This window comes from Lepidochelys kempii, chromosome 22 (genome assembly GCF_965140265.1).
Source record: "Lepidochelys kempii isolate rLepKem1 chromosome 22, rLepKem1.hap2, whole genome shotgun sequence".
Taxonomy (NCBI): Eukaryota; Metazoa; Chordata; order Testudines; family Cheloniidae; genus Lepidochelys; species Lepidochelys kempii.
This window is the reverse complement of record NC_133277.1, coordinates 527764-543653: the sequence shown is the minus strand read 5'-3', so window position 1 is coordinate 543653 and position 15890 is coordinate 527764. Positions and strand designations below refer to the sequence as shown.

Sequence of the window (15890 nt, the reverse complement as noted above, 5' to 3'; positions counted from 1 at the left end):
TTTGAGTGCCCTACGCAGCCCACCCTCTGGGGGGCTGTGTGGGGCCCCAGGCCTCCCCCTCCCCCCAGGGTCTGGGAGGCAGGAGCTGAGGGGGCACTTTTGGGGGCCCCACAGGCATTAGTGGGGGGCGGAGAGCAGCCCACTCTGCTTCCCTTGCCCTGGACCCAGCGGTGTCGCTCGGGAGGTGGGGTTGGGGAAAGGGAAAACCGCCCCCCCGCACTCACCGGCCGTGGCGGGAAGTTGAGCAGCCCGGCCCCCGGCCCGATCTCCTCCACCGGCTCCCGGCCCCGGCGCTCTGCTTCCCGCCGCAGGTGAGTGCTGGAGCTGGGAGACCTTTGTGCTGGGGACATTTGCCCTCACTACATGTGACTGTGGCGCAATGGGTCAGCGCGTTCGGCTGTTAACCGAGAGGATGGTGGTTCGAGCCCACCCAGGGACGGCGGTAATCCCGTGCTATTCCCTTGCTCCTCAAGACCTGTTAGGAGCCTCAAAGGCCCCTTTTTGCCATCTCAGAACCATGCCTCTTGGCCTCAGTGGTTTCAGCTGGTGGCCCGCAGAGTGCCCTGGATGTGAGTCAGAAACCCATCTCCCAGCAGCCACGCCGGGGGCTCGGGCTTAATCCTCACGGCCGAGCACAAAACATTCAGATGGGAACGTTTCGCTCCCTTCCCGCCTCCCCCGCAAGCGGCAAGAGAGAAACGGACGACGCGCCAGTTCGAAGACGCCTCCCTCCCACTTCCCGTTGGCTGCGCAAAGCTCTTGGCCCGCCTCATGCCTCCTCAGGGAAGCGGGGCCGTGCTGCCCCAGCCTCAGGCCCGACCGCAGCCTGGCCCGCCCCGGCTGATGGAGCGCAGAGCCCCGCGACTCAATGGCAGGTTGAGTCGGGGCCGTGTCACCCACCCTCCCGGTGCCCCGGGGCTTCGGAGGCTGGGGCCATGCAGCCCACTCTGGGCTTGGGAGGAAGCCTGGGGGCACTAGCCTGGGGCGGGAGCTGGCAGCTGTGGTGGGGGGGGCTCTGGGCTTTGGGATTTGCAGAAAGGGCGGGGCCTCATGCAGAAGGGGTGGGGTAGGGGGTCAGTCTCCCCCAGATGGCGGTTCACGTCCCGCCCATGGTGTTGCAATGGAAGAGGCTGCCCACTCTGCACTTGTAGCGAGGTTCCCCCACTACGTGGCCGTGCAGAGGCTGCAGGAAACAGGCGGGTGACAGCAGGGGAAGGGGCAATGCAGGAGACGGGCAGGTGACGGCGGGGGATGGGGCGATGCAGGAGACAGCAGGGGAAGGGGCGACGTGGGAGATGGGAGGGTGATGGCAGGGGAAGGGGCGATGCGGGAGACGGGCGGGCGATGGCAGGGGAAGGGGCGATGCGGGAGACGGGCGGGCGATGGCAGGGGAAGGGGCGATGCGGGAGACGGGCGGGCGATGGCAGGGGAAGGGGCGATGCGGGAGACGGGCGGGGGATGGCAGGGGATGGGGCGATGCGGGAGACGGGCGGGCGATGGCAGGGGATGGGGCGATGCGGGAGACGGGCAGGGGATGGCAGGGGATGGGGCGATGCGGGAGACGGGCGGGGGATGGCAGGGGAAGGGGCGAAGCGGGAGACGGGCAGGTGACGGCGGGGGATGGGGCGATGCAGGAGACAGCAGGGGAAGGGGCGATGCGGGAGACGGGCGGGCGATGGCAGGGGATGGGGCGATGCGGGAGACGGGCGGGCGATGGCAGGGGAAGGGGCGACGTGGGAGATGGGAGGGTGATGGTAGGGGAAGGGGCGATGCGGGAGACGGGCGGGCGATGGCAGGGGAAGGGGCGATGCGGGAGACGGGCGGGCGATGGCAGGGGATGGGGCGATGCGGGAGACGGGCGGGGGATGGCAGGGGATGGGGCGATGCGGGAGACGGGCGGGGGATGGCAGGGGATGGGGCGATGCGGGAGACGGGCGGGCGATGGCAGGGGATGGGGCGATGCGGGAGACGGGCAGGGGATGGCAGGGGATGGGGCGATGCGGGAGACGGGCGGGCGATGGCAGGGGATGGGGCGATGCGGGAGACGGGCGGGGGATGGCAGGGGATGGGGCGATGCGGGAGACGGGCGGGGGATGGCAGGGGATGGGGCGATGCGGGAGACGGGCAGGCGACAGCAGGGGAAGGGGTGACGCGGGAGCCCCAGCAGCAGGGAAATGACAGGGCCGTGGAGTGGCAGTGACGCAGAGGGAACAGGGCAGACTGAGAGCCAGTTGAGGGAGTGGCAGCAGCAGAAGCTGAGGTGTCGCTCGATGCCTTCCCCTCCCTCCCCCACCACTGGGGTTTGCTGACCACGGGGAGTGGGGGTTGGGGGAAGGAGCACGGAGTAGCGGGGGTCTGTTAAAGGAACATTGGAAGGGACTGTCACACCGCTCGGGGAGAAACTGAGGCAAAGGACACTGCCCAGCGTACTCTGGGGTGGGAGTTTTGCTTATGATGTACATTTGAATTTGTGATTGTAGATTTAACTATAATTAATCGACAGCCCTCATTTTTACTATATTAATTAAACCCATAACTTTATTTACTCAAGCCTAAGAATTAGTGTCACTTAATGTTTCTCTGTCCTAGCAAGAATGAACTGGATTTTGTGACTTTCTGGAAAATACAGTGAGATTAAATGTGGGGAATTCAGTCTCTGTGTTTGTGACTTGATGTTTTCCACTCACGGTTCATTGCACGCACTGAAATGCTCAGAGAGATTTAAGGGCTGATGTACTCTGGACACTTAACGGGCAGAGCTACGTCTTTCTGGGTGTGAGAAATCCACCCTCCTAACCGATGTCGTTCAGCTGACCGAAGCCCTGGCGTGGATAGCGCTAGGTGGATGGAAGAATTCTTCTGTCAACCTGGCTACTACAGCGATGGGGAAACGCCTCCGATCACCGTAGCAACTGTCTACTCCAACGTCCTACAGCCATGTTTTAAGTGCAGACAGCCTACGGGCAGGTCTACACTACGGGGCTCAGTCGACCTAAGTTACGTAACTCCAGCTACGTGAATAATGTAGCTGGAGTTGATGTAGCTTAGATCGACTTATTGCGGTGTCTGCTCTATGCTGGGTCGATGGGAAAGTTTCTCTTATGACTTACCTTATGCTTCTCCTTCCGGTGGAGTACAGGAGTCAACGGGAGAGCGATCAGGGGTCTATTTAACAGGACTTCGCTAGACCCACTAAATCGACTGCCCCCCCACCCCCCGCCCTGGTGGATTGATCGTCGCGCATCGATCCACTGGCACGTAGAGACAAGCCCTAAGAGTGAGACCAGCTCTGGGTCCCGTAGGCACTGTGAATGCTCAGACACTGACCCTGCAACAAAGAGATCATGCTAACACTTCTATAGTCGGCAGGATTCGAACCTGCGCAGGGAGACCCGAGTGGATTTCTAGTCCATCTGACTTTTCAGCTTTTCTCACTACGTTATAGTTCTGTACTCTGCGAGTTCTCACTTCCCCTTGTTTGCCCAGACCAGCTCCCCCAGCACACTCACTACTGTGTCATTCTGCATCTGTGTTCAGGCTGAAAAGCGAGAATTCCTGCCCATTTCCCGTCTGACTGGAGCACGATGAGAGTGTGTTTGTGTTAATGCCATTGCTGTAGACTGTTCATTTCCAACTTTAACCATTCACACACTCCCTTTCCCATTCAAATCTCCAGCCACTCAGGGATTCCAATAGCAGGGGTCAAGGTTTCTCTGGGGCACTGAAATGTCTCAGGGCGCTGGTGCGTGAACTCAGCCTTGCGTTCCAGCCTTATTGTTTCACGGACTAACAGCAGCAGCAGGAAGAAAGAGCCGAGCATTCCTGCTCCATACAGAGGAGTTTGATTTTGCTGCTTTCAATCCTTGGGCTCCACTGGGAGAAGGAACAATTCAGGTGTCATTGAACTGAAGGTGGGAGATGATTTCCTGACAGGGACAGCTGTCTCCTATTAAAGGTGTTTATCTGGTACCATGTAGCAGGCAGGCCTTGTTCCCAGGTCTCTCTGAGGAAATAAAGTTTCTGTGCAAAATACCACAACTTGTAACAGAGAGGAGGGAAAGGCGATGGGACCAGGACATAAGGGATGAAACATAACATGGTTCTTTCATGTGCATTAACTCTGAAAAGGGATTGATCTCCACTCCATTGTATTTGAAGGGATGTTTAGTTTTACCCTGGGTAAAATACAAGGCTGAAGCCATTTTATGGGGGGTGACAGTGGGATTCAAGGGCTAGTTAGTGTGATAAAAATGGTTTTAAAAAAGTCAGTTTAAACGTGAGCTGGCTGTTATTAAAGGCGTTTTCCCCAGGTCAGCTCCAAAAGTTCTTCTAGAGACACCCTGGGTTCCCTCATGCCTCGCTGGGAACTAAAGGGAACCCGCCCCCCCCCGCCCCCCCGACTGCCACCAGTGCTGCCCTTAGCTCGGATGATTTTTCTGGGGAGGGGACGTGGAATTGACTTGTTTGCTGCTGAGAAGTGAGTCAGGCCAGTTCTCCGGGCACCAGAACTTCCAGCATCTGCCCAGTCCAACCCAGGCTGCTGCCCTGCCCCAGCCTCTGCCCCACTGGGGCCCTGCATTTTGAATCTAGAGCAGCATACCTCAAATTCGGGGATTTTTCTACAGCCAGGACAGCCTCCTGGGCAGAGATGCAGGTGGGGGGAAAGCAGCAGCCTCTCCCTGCAGCGTCCAGCTGTTGCTCCTGGATGCACGGCCTTGGTGTTTGCTGGCGCTACCAGCAGGGGATCGGCGTCATGTACCTCCCAGCCCCCTGGGGCTCCAGGCAGCGCATCTGCAGACATGTGGGGCTGGGGGTGTTCTTGACGGGGTAGGAAACTTCAACTCCGCAGTCAGCTGGTGAGTTCCCAACTCACCTACCAGGGGGCTGAGAGGTTCTGGGGGAAGACTTTGGGCTCCAGCTTGCCAGGGCTCCAGGAGTGGGCTTGGGCTGTTTATAACAGGCAGCTCAAGAATGGCATCAGATGAGCAGACTATTGCTTTAACTACTAGGCCACCTTGCCCAATGAACGGCCTCTTATTTCCTTGTTTCTTAGGTCTCTGCTTCCTGCAACCTTTTCCCCAAGTTCATTGGCTGGCTGGGCAAAGGGAGGGTCTGTACTATTGAAAAAGACCAAGTGCTAGGGACAAAACGCTCCAATCCCGCCTGGTGCAGGGAGCTGGGTTTGCTCTTCAAATTCTGCCGTTCGTAAAAGTCCAGGTCTGGGAATGTCCCACAGAAGAATTTCTAATGGACAGCTGGCTGCAGAACAGTGAAACTGCACAGAGCTCCTGTGGAGGACAGATGGGAATTAGAAACAATTTGAGGATCGTTTGGGAAATTAGCCTTTGCTGACAAGGTTTGTCTCTGTTCCTGTTTCACCTTCCGGTGTTATGCAGAGGGATCTTTGGCTTATTTTTGCGAGCTTAATAACTATCTCCAAAACTTTATTTACTCAAACTGACACTGGTGGGATAAGGAACAATTCAGGCTGTCACCGAACTGAAGGCTGGAGATCATTTTTTGACCGGGAGAGGGACACCTCCTCTTAAAGGTGTTTGTCTGGCTGGCAGCCCTGGTTCTCCAGGTCTCTCCTGAGGGAAGAAAGTTTCTATGAAAAATCCCAAAACTTTTAAGGGAGAGGAGGGAAAGGTGATGGCCGCACAATGGGGCCAGCATGAACCACAACGTGGTGCTTTCACGTGGGACGACTCTGAACATTGACTGATCTCCACTCCCTTGGATTTGAAGAGATGTTTACTTTTGGACTTGGGAAACTACAAGGCCAAAGCAATTATATCCGGGGTCTCAAACTCCCAGCCTCTGGGCCATTTGCAGCTCGCGAGCCTCCCAATGTGGCCCGCAGGGCTCCAGCAGTTATGGGGCTGGTTCTCTCCCTTGGCCCCACCTGCTGCCCCCAGACACTCCCATCCCCGACTCCAAGGGCCCTGGCAGCACAGCGGAGCTGAGTGGCATCTTTCTGCTCACTCCAGAGGCTGCTGGCCCCTCCCTGTGGCACTGGGGTGGGGGGGTTATGCCTCCATGTGCTGTCCCTCCCCGAGTGTGCCCATGGCCAATGGTACGCTGTGTTGGTCCCTCCCCCACCTTGGAGCCCCAGGTAAGCACCACACCTCTGACCCCCTCCCAGAGCCTGCATCCCCATCCCATATACCCCCCTCCTGCCCCAACTCTCTCCCAGGGCCTGCACCCCCTTCCTCCACACACCCCCAAGCCTCCAAACTCCCTGCCAGAGCCTGCACCCTCTCCCCATTCCCACGCACCCCCCTGACCCCAAACTCCCTCCCAGAGCCTGCACCCCCACTCCCTCCTTCTGAACCCCCACGCTCTGCCCCAGTCCAGAGCCTGCACCCAGGACCCAAACTCCATCCCAGAGCCTTCACCCCAGACCCCCTCCCCCACCCAAACTCCCTCCCAGAGCCCAAACTCTCACCCCTTCTACACCCAAACTCCCTTCCAGAGCCTGCACCCCAATCCCCTTCCCCAGACCTGTGCTCCCACCAAAACTCTATACCAGAGCCTTAGGCAGCTAGGGGGCAGATTTTTTGGGGGGGTGGGGTTTTGGGGATGGGGTTTTTGGTTTGTAGCGGATGCCGTCTTCCCCAGGAGCTGTGTTTTTTGTTTTTGAGAGTCTGGCCATCACTTCCTTGGGCGTAAAGTCAGTTTCCAGGACACCTGCTTCATCGACACGGGGCAGGGGGTGGAGGCACTCTGGGCGCTGAGCGTCATTCTGGGCTGTGCAGTCGAATACGTCCTTGAAGTAGCTGTAGAGATGTTCAGATGGGATCGTGCAGTAGGGCGAGGGCCCATCGAGGATCTCCCTCACGGCTTTGGAGCGGTTTGCCCGGTACAGCTTTTGGATCCTTGAAGCCACTGCTGGATCGTAGCGGCGGCTGGCGTCTCTACTTCTGGCTCCCCTGCTGGTGGTGTTCTGGTTTGGAGCAGGCGTTCTGCGGGCAGGCGGGGCATTCTCCTGGTTGGACCTTCTCCTGGGAGTGGTTTCCGCAGACAGTTCTTGGGTGAGCCTGTCTACGAGGAGGTCGAAGTCGTCAAAAGAAGCTGTGGCTTGTAGCTCCTCGGTCCATGGCAGCCCTCACCATCGGCTGCTGGCCCTCATGTTCGTCGACCACGTCTGGTGCAGGCTGAAAGCCTGCATGGTCGGCCTGCCGTCTATCTCATGAGTCAGGATTCCCTTCGGTTGGGTCCTGGGGCAGGACCTCTGATGGGATGCTGGCGTTGCTCGTGGTCAGAGAGATGCGGTCCAGCTCGGGGGTTGCTGGGACACCGCTGGTCCTTCTAGGAGTGGCTGCTGTCTGGGCGGTTGCTCCTGGAGTGTGAGATCTGCCGTAGGCAGCGTCCCTCAGAATGGACTCGGGGGCCGTGCTGGACCGTCTGGTGATGAGGGCCCGGTGCTTTCCTGTGGCTGCGGGGCTGGTTCCTCCAGTAACTTCTAGAGCTTGCAGGGCGGTCTGAGGCTAGGCAATTGCTCCTCCGGCGGTTGGAGTTTGCAGGGCGGTCTGAGGGGTGGCTCTGGCTCCTCCGGCAGTTGGAGTTCGCGGGGCAGTCTGAGGAGCAGCGCTGGCTCTTCTGGCGATAGGATCTCGAGCAGCACCCCCATCCCCTTCTCCTGTACCCCCTCCCCCTGCCCCAGTCCAGAGCCTCCACCCAAGACCCAAACTCCATCCCAGAGCCTGCACCACAGACCCCCTCCCCCTCCCAAACTCCCTCCCAGAGCCTGCACCACAGACCCCCTCCCCCTCCCAAACTCCCTTCCAGAGCCTGCACCCCAATCCCCTTCCCCAGACCTGTGCTCCCACCAAAACTCTATACCAGAGCCTTAGGCAGCTAGGGGGCAGATTTTTTGGGGGGGTGGGGTTTTGGGGAGTGGGTTCTGGGCGGCACGAGTGACATTATTGGCCAACTGGGAGACTTTGATGATTGACACTGGCCCTAAGGTACATTGAGTTTGAGACCCTGCTTTAAGGGATTGGAGAAATGCTGGGGAGATGGAAGGGCACAGAGCTGGGGAGCAGTGTGTGCTCCAAGGAAAGTTGTTGTTGTGCTCTGGTGACACGGGGCTGGTGTGGGGATTTTGTAAGCCGTGGTGTTTGTACACAGATAAAGTTTACTAACCCCCGGGCTCAATACTGTTCCTGCTCTGGGCTATACAGGGCAGTCTTTGCTGAGAGTGTAGCTCACTGGTTGAATAGTTGCCTGCAGGGCAATGGGTTCCTAGTTCAAATCCAAGTGCTACCCTTCAAAAACATTTTCGAATGAAAATTGATTTCCAGACCCATCTCCAGTGTTTTCAGGAGTCCGCTGAATGGGGATGCTTGAAATGAATGTAAACACTCAGCATTTGCCTGGCGAATGTAGAAAACCCAGCAGAGCTGTCCAGCAGCTGAAATCTGCTCCAGTCCTCGCGTCTCCAAGAGGGACACTCTGTATTTGGGGCATGTGCGACGCCTCTGGGACAATGACAGGTGAAAAAATGCTGGATTCAATGATAGCTGAGACCACAGGAGGGGAAGGTGAATGGCAGAACCGCACAGGGTCATAACACTCAGACCCGGGGCTTCACTGTCACTACCCCTGTGTTTGTCCTCATTTATATCCTAAGAAACACACCCTTCCCCCTCCCCCACACACTGTTATACCCAACCTTTTCCCCTGGAGCCCACCCCAACCCTGCCCTACCCCTCTCCCACACACATGCCATGGGACACAGCCTCTCCGTGACTCACCCAGGTCAGGACTTACCTTTGCATCCGCCCAACAGGGGAGCAGAGAGCCTGAAGGGCCACAGGAGACAGATAGAGATCGGCCAGAATAGAAAAGCCTTCAATTTGCTTTTTCAGGGTCTCGTTAACCTCACCCAGGAGAAGTTCCAGCATCAGGTGGGCTCAGAGCACCAACCTTCCCCTCAGCAGCAGAAGGTGGGAACCAGCTCGATCAGATAGAAGGAGGCTCCCCACCTATGTTGCTGCCGTCCTGCAGCCTTTCCTATGGATTTGTTTGAGTAATGCAACCCCCGCCAACCCATCCATCCAAGGACTAAAGAGACAAGCCCCTGCATGTGGGCTCCAGTGGTTCAATGGGTTAGTGCACAGGACTTATAAAGCAATGCTGCAGTTGTGAGTTCAAACCCCAGCTGAAGCTCTGGTTTTCTGTAAGCAGATGGCTTCTGCCAATCATTTTCCTTTGCGGAAAATACAATTCCAGCCCTGCAGACACCAAGGTCCTTTCCTTCACCGAGTGCAGGGCAGATTCACACATCTACAAGGCTCCGCTCTCCACCAGCCGCCTGTGTCAGGAGGGGTCAAGCAGAACCCAGAGCGCTGCCCATCCTGTGATTCTTCACCCCCTGACTCCCCTTCGATCTTTGCTCCCCAAATCACTTGTGTGCACACCCTCCTGGCTGTGAGACTCAAACCCTGTCTGACTTCTGTATGTTGGTATGTTTTGTGTCTGTCGTGTTGATGTGCATGTGGGTCCTGGGTGGTTTTTGTGGATGCCTTGCCCAGTTTTGTGAGCGTGTGTGTATGATTTTTGCATGCATATTGGTTTTTGCTTAATATTCTTTTCGTGTGTGGTTTTTGTGTTTTGTTTTTTTTGGTGTGGATTTGTTCTTTGTATGTTTTGAGTGGCTTTCCCTTATGTGTGTATGGCTCTGTGTGTGTGTGTGTGTGTGTGTGGTTTTTGTTTATGTCTGTGTGGGTCTGTGCAGTGTGGGATTTTCTCTTTCTCTCTGTGTGTTTGTCTCTCTGTTTGTATCTTCATGTGTAAATTCACTGTAACTTTTCAAAATATCCACAGCTTTGCCAATTTTCACCAGGAATTTTTCTCCACCAACCAATTCTCACTTGTTCCCTACCACTTGGTGACCATTGCCTCAGGGCACTGTCACTCTCAGGGTCCTGATTTCCCATTGACCCTTCCCCCTTCTATTGGGACTGGGAACTAGCCAACCAAAAAACCCCACAAAGTTTTAGTAAAGGGCCAACAGTCCCCTTACACAAGCCAGCCCTGTGAGGGTCACTGATGGACATAGAAAGCAGCAGAGGCTGGTCCCATGGTGTAATGGTCAGCACTCAGGACTCTGAATCCTGCAATCTGAGTTCAAATCTCAGTGGGACCTTGTGGTAAATCCCTGGAGCTCAAAGTACTCCTGTCTCTGACTGTACAAGAGCAAGTTGTTTACCTTCTACTGGGTGACTCGTGGCCACTGGAGCCAGGTCTTTGGGTGGGATGGCTGCAATTGGTAGGGGCCCTAGAACTGGCTACTGATGCCTGCAGTCCTGTGGTTTGACCTGGTGGTTGGGATTCTCGCTGCTTCACCTGATGCCCACAAATTTGGCCCTTGTGCTTGCTGTCACGCTTTTCAACTTTCCCACATGGCGCTTGAAGAAAGGAGTGCCAGGGCCAGAAAGGAGGGAGTAAGAGTCCCAGGATGGAGCCCAGCACACCTCTCCTCCTCTGGGCATCTAGAGCAGAGGTGCCTGGTGCTGACAGCTCCAAGGGAAGGTTTATAAGCCATAGAGCAACTGAGGGCAGGGCAAGAGGAGGGGAGGACCATTCCTATGCATGGCCAGCAGACGGGCATATGACCGCTGGCCGCCAGCCTGCTCCCTGCTGTGCCAAACACCCACTGAAGGCCACCCAGAGACCAGCATGTGAGGCAGCTGCTGTTGCTCTGTGGCCAGCATCAGAAGATGGTAGGAAAGCAGGGCCAGCCCCGCCAGTGGGGCCTCTGACCGTTCCCACTCCAGGTGCTCACTGTTGCAGTGGGACAGGAGATTTTACCCCAAGAGGCTTTCCTCCGCTGGTGAGAAGCAGAGAAACACCCAGCCCCCTAGGCGCTGTTTAGCCCCCTCAGGCACAGGGACAGCCGCCCATTTGGAGGAGGGAAACTGCTCTACACGCTAGCCCGGGCATCTGCCCGTTTACTTTGGCAAGTCAGGAATGGCAAAGGCTAGACTGGACGCACCTGGGGCTCACGCCCTAGCCTTTGTGACGCCCAAACCCAACTCCTTCCCGGGGGTCTAGCTGAAGCCAGAGCATTGGCCTGAGCAGCCAAGAAGAGGATCCAGACCTGAAGAAAGCAAGACTTTCAGAATTAAGGGAAAACTGCACAAGTCCAACCATGAAGGGACTTAACCCTCAATCACCTCATCTGAAGCCATGTGCCTTATCCATTAGGCCACGTGGTCACAGGAGAGAAGCCTCTCCAAACACTTCTTTGGAAAGGTGGACACTGTGTTTCTCAGGTCAGCTACTGAGAGGGGCAGAGGCTCTCTGGGCACAAGAAGTCAAATTCCCAGCGAGACGTGAGACTTAATTGTATGGAGCCAGGTGCAGGACTTTGGCAGGGAGGCTTAGGCATGGGGGATTGGGGTGCAGCAGGTGGGCCGGCTGTCTAGGTGCAAATTTATTGACCCTGAGGTGCAGGAGGGAGGAAGAGGAGGCGGAATTGGCAGTGGGCGTGGAGAAAAAGAGGTCGGGGAGAGGCTCTCAGGAAGCCTGGCCAGCTCAGTCCATAGAGCATCAGGCTCTTAATGGGAGTTCAAGGCCCTGTCCAGGCACTCAGCTCTTGTGTGCTAGGAGCCAAATCATTCCTGGTGGTGTCCAGAGCCATGTGTGGGAAAGGGAGGCTGAGACTTGTGCACCCTGCTCTGTGGCAGGGATCCTGGTAGCTCAGGCTCCGGGAAGTCTTCTGTACTCAGAGGTGCTGACTTTGAGACTTCCTGGGGCTTGCTTGACCTCTGCCCCAAACCCCCACCCTGTCCTATTTCTTCCTCCTGCACACTGGATCACTGGCAGGTGGGAGGTGCTGAAGAGGAGGAGCTTGTGGGCCAGGCTGCTCACAGGTGGGAGGTGCTGTGGGGGGCTGGCTGCCAGTGGGCGCTGAGCAGCTCTTGTTTTGTTTCCGTTGGTGCTGCAGCCCCATAGCACCCATGGAGTCGGCGCCTCTGGCTGCACTGACGGCTCCCTTCACACTCTAGAGAGAGGAACAGAACCAGGGTTATGGCTGATCTATGGGGCAGGGGGCGTTAGGTGAGTGGCAGAGGCTTCAGGTGCTGAGAGTTTGTCTGACGCCTCAGGGACACAGTGTAAGGTGGTGTCCCAGGGATCTCTATGAAAGGAGCAGAACCGGATTTTCTTGGAGTGGGGACAGAATTGAGAGGGTCTCAGGGGTTGTAGAGAGTATTGCCCGGGTTAGAGACTGGCTAAAAGACAGGCCTCGCTGTGAGCAAGATTCAAACCTGCACAGGGGAACCCTTTTGGATTTTGACTCCAATGCCTTCACCACTCGGCCATCGCAGCTGCGAGCACACTAGTGCTTCAATGCCACAGAAACTGGTAAATAATCACAGTGCCCAGGCTTGAAAAGAAAAGGAGGACTTGTGGCACCTTAGGGACTAACAAATTTATTAGAACATAAGCTTTTGTGAGCTACAGCTCACTTCATCGGATGCATGCAATGGAAACAATAGTAGGGAGATTTATGTACACAGAGAACATGAAACAATGGGTGATACCATACACACTGTAAGGAGAGTGATCAGGAAAGGTGAGCTATTACCAGCAGGAGAGCGGGGGGGGGTACCTTTTGTGGTGATAATCAAGGTGGGCCATTTCCAGCACTTTACAAGAACAGTAGGAGGGGAAATAAACAAGGAGAAATAGTTTTACTTTGTATAATGACACATCCACTCCCAGTCTTTATTCAAGCCTAAGTTAGCTGTATCCAGTTTGCAAATTAATTCCAATTCAGCAGGGTCATAAATATAAAGGGAAGGGTAAACACCTTTAAAATCCCTCCTGGCCAGAGGAAAAACCCTTTCACTTGTAAAGGGTTAAGAAGCTAGGATAACCTCGCTGGCACCTGACCAGAATGACCAATGAGGAGACAAGATACTTTCAAAGCTGGAGGGGCGGGGGAAACAAAGGGTCTGGGTCTGTCTGTGTGATGCTTTTGCCAGGGACAGAACAGGAATGGAGTCTTAGAACTTAGTAAGTAATCTAGCTAGATATGCGTTAGATTCCGATTTCTCTAAATGGCTGAGAAAATAAGTTGTGCTGAATGGAATGGATATTCCTGGTTTTGTGTTTTTTGTAACTTAAGGTTTTGCCAAGAGGGTTTTGAATCTAATTACCCTGTAAGGAATTTACCATCCTGATTTTACAGAGGTGATCCTTTTTTACTTTTTCTTCTATTAAAATTCTTCTTTTAAGAAACTGAATGCTTTTTCATTGTTCTTAAGATTCAAGGGTTTGAGCCTGTGGTCACCTATGCAAATTGGTGAGGATTTTTATCAAACCTTCCCCAGGAAAGGGCAGTTAAGATTTGGGAGGATTTTGGGGAGAAAGACGTTTCCAAACGAACTCTTTCCCAATAACCGGTGTTAGACGTTTGGTGGTGGCAGCGAAAGTCCAAGGGCAAAAGGCAAAATAGTTTATACCTTGGGGAAGTTTTAACCTAAGCTGGTAAAAGTAAGCTTAGGAGGTTTTCATGCAGGTCCCCACATCTGTACCCTAGCATTCAGAGTGGGGAAGGAACCTTGACAAGCGTCAATCTCAATTACAAGCAAGCGAAAGTGTCAACTCAGAGAGAGTATCCAGAGTAGCAGCCGTGTTAGTTTGTATCCGCAAAAAGATCAGGAGGACTTGTGGCACCTTAGAGACTAACCAATTTATTTGAACATAAGCTTTCGTGAGCTACAGCTCACTGAATCGGATGAAGTGAGCTGTAGCTCATGAAAGCTTATGCTCAAATAAATTTGTTAGTCTTTAAGGTGCCACAGGTCCTCCTTTTCTTTTTTCAGAGAGAGTAGTGTCAATTGAGCGGTTTGTGTTGTAAGGTGTCCATGTCAATTACAAAGCATCGCTTAGAGTTAATTAATGGCTTACAAGGTACTTAGAGTCAATTGATGGTTTGCAAGCTTTAACACAGACACTGTCAGCAGCTAAGGAGAGCTGCAAATCAATATTGCAGAATTACAATTATTTCAAATAGGGGAATTACAAATATTATAAACAGAATTACAAATATATAAAATATGCCTACAGCATGGCCCTGGCACTCCTTTCTTCAGGTGCCATGTGGGAAAGAGGAAAAATGTGGCAGCAAGTACAAACTTGCTCTTGTACAGTCAGAGACAGGAGTACTTTGAGCTCCAGGGATTTACCACGAGGTCCCACTGAGATTTGAACTCAGATTGCAGGATTCAGAGTCCTGAGTGCTGACCATTACACCATGGGACCAGTTTCTGTTGCCTTCTCTGGCCATCAGTGACCCTCTCGGGGCTGGCTTGTGTAAGGGGACTGTTGGCCCTTCATTAAAACTTTGTGGGGTTTTTTGGTTGGCTAGTTCCCAGTCCCAATAGAAGGGGGAAGGGTCAATGGGAAATCAGGACCCTGAGAGTGACAGTGCCCTGGGGAAATGGTCACCAAGTGGCAGGGAACAAGTGAGAATTGGTTGATGGAGAAAAATTCCTGGTGAAAATTGGCAAAGCTGTGGATATTTTCATAGAATCATAGAATATCAGGGTTGGAAGGGACCCCAGAAGGTCATCTAGTCCAACCCCCTGCTCGAAGCAGGACCAATTCCCAGTTAAATCATCCCAACCAGGGCTTTGTCAAGCCTGACCTTAAAAACCTCTAAGGAAGGAGATTCTACCACCTCCCTAGGTAACGCATTCCAGCGTTTCACCACCCTCTTAGTGAAAAAGTTTTTCCTAATATCCAATCTAAACCTCCCCCACTGCAACTTGAGACCATTACTCCTCGTTCTGTCATCTGCTACCATTGAGAACAGTCTAGAGCCATCCTCTTTGGAACCCCCTTTCAGGTAGTTGAAAGCAGCTATCAAATCCCCCCTCATTCTTCTCTTCTGCAGGCTAAACAATCCCAGCTCCCTCAGCCTCTCCTCATAAGTCATGTGTTCTAGACCACTATTCGTTTTTGTTGCCCTTCGCTGGACTCTCTCCAATTTATCCACATCCTTCTTGTAGTGTGGGGCCCAAAACTGGACACAGTACTCCAGATGAGGCCTCAGCAATTCCAAATAGAGGGGAACGATCACGTCCCTCGATCTGCTCGCTATGCCTCTACTTATACATCCCAAAATGCCATTGGCCTTCTTGGCAACAAGGGCACACTGCTGACTCATATCCAGCTTCTCGTCCACTGTCACCCCTAGGTCCTTTTCCGCAGAACTGCTGCCTAGCCATTCGGTCCCTAGTCTGTAGCTGTGCATTGGGTTCTTCCGTCCTAAGTGCAGGACCCTGCACTTATCCTTATTGAACCTCATCAGATTTCTTTTGGCCCAATCCTCCAATTTGTCTAGGTCCTTCTGTATCCTATCCCTCCCCTCCAGCGTATCTACCACTCCTCCCAGTTTAGTATCATCCACAAATTTGCTGAGAGTGCAATCCACACCATCCTCCAGATCATTTATGAAGATATTGAACAAAACCGGCCCCAGGACTGACCCTTGGGGCACTCCATTTGATACCGGCTGCCAACTAGACATGGAGCCATTGATCACTACCCGTTGAGCCCGACAATCTAGCCAGCTTTCTACCCACCTTATAGTGCATTCATCCAGCCCATACTTCCTTAACTTGCTGACAAGAATACTGTGGGAGACCGTGTCAAAAGCTTTGCTAAAGTCAAGAAACAATACATCCACTGCTTTCCCTTCATCCACAGAACCAGTAATCTCATCATAGAAGGCGATTAGATTAGTCAGGCATGACCTTCCCTTGGTGAATCCATGCTGGCTGTTCCTGATCACTTTCCTCTCATGCAAGTGCTTCAGGATTGATTCTTTGAGGACCTGCTCCATGATTTTTCCAGGGACTGAGGTGAGG

At 54.1% G+C, this 15890-nt stretch overlaps 4 non-coding genes across 4 annotated transcripts; 2 read left to right on the top strand and 2 right to left on the bottom strand.

The window, feature by feature from the left end:
• Positions 1-365: 365 nt before the first annotated feature.
• On the top strand, positions 366-439 carry TRNAN-GUU (transfer RNA asparagine (anticodon GUU)). The gene has a single exon. It is a non-coding gene; the product is annotated as a tRNA-Asn (tRNA).
• A 9642-nt stretch (positions 440-10081) lies between these two features.
• Positions 10082-10153, top strand: TRNAQ-CUG (transfer RNA glutamine (anticodon CUG)). Its single transcript has one exon. It is a non-coding gene; the product is annotated as a tRNA-Gln (tRNA).
• Positions 10154-12257: 2104 nt separating this feature from the next.
• TRNAL-CAA (transfer RNA leucine (anticodon CAA)) lies at positions 12258-12339 on the bottom strand. Its single transcript has one exon. It is a non-coding gene; the product is annotated as a tRNA-Leu (tRNA).
• A 1869-nt stretch (positions 12340-14208) lies between these two features.
• On the bottom strand, positions 14209-14280 carry TRNAQ-CUG (transfer RNA glutamine (anticodon CUG)). Its single transcript has one exon. It is a non-coding gene; the product is annotated as a tRNA-Gln (tRNA).
• Positions 14281-15890: the final 1610 nt, after the last annotated feature.